Source organism: Pteropus vampyrus, unplaced genomic scaffold (genome assembly GCF_000151845.1).
Source record: "Pteropus vampyrus isolate Shadow unplaced genomic scaffold, Pvam_2.0 Scaffold2894, whole genome shotgun sequence".
Classification (NCBI taxonomy): Eukaryota; Metazoa; Chordata; class Mammalia; order Chiroptera; family Pteropodidae; genus Pteropus; species Pteropus vampyrus.
In genome coordinates, this window is record NW_011891675.1 from 4,555 (window position 1) to 5,078 (window position 524).

The 524-nt window shown below is 29.8% G+C and overlaps 1 protein-coding gene across 1 annotated transcript in view; it reads left to right on the top strand.

The window, feature by feature from the left end:
- The window catches only part of LOC105310388 (CDK5 regulatory subunit-associated protein 1-like), a gene marked incomplete at its 5' end in the record, with an annotated part of 8,011 nt that overhangs the window by 3,797 nt on the left and 3,690 nt on the right, over positions 1-524 (top strand). The window lies entirely within an intron of this gene.

Genomic DNA, 524 nt, shown 5'->3' on the forward strand with positions numbered 1-524 from the left:
TCTAAGCAATTTTATATCCTGTCATTAATAGTGTGAGCATTTTCGCATGTCATTAACAGCTTTTAACTTTATTTCTGTAGCCTTCCTTGCTATGGATACACTGTAATTTACTTACAGGACAACAGCTTTCAAATTGCTTTCAATTCTTCCTGTTAAAACGGTGCTGTGTAGATGTACATCTCTATTCATTAATTTTTGTCCATGTTTATGGTTATGTTCATAAGATAAATTCCTAGACATTCCCCGTTACTGAAAAAGATAAAGAAAAGATATAAAACACTTTATTTGGACAATTAGTAAAAACTTGATTTTCTAGAATGTTGGATTAGATAATAGCATTGTATCAGTATTTCTGATTTTGATAATTGTCCTGTGATTATGTAGGAAATTGTTCTTATTTTTAGGAAATATATACTGACATATTTAGGGGTAAAAGGATATGATGTTTGCAACTTATCCTAGATGGCTCATAATAATGCGTGTTTACATGTATGTAGAGAGAGAGTGTGTATATATATATATAT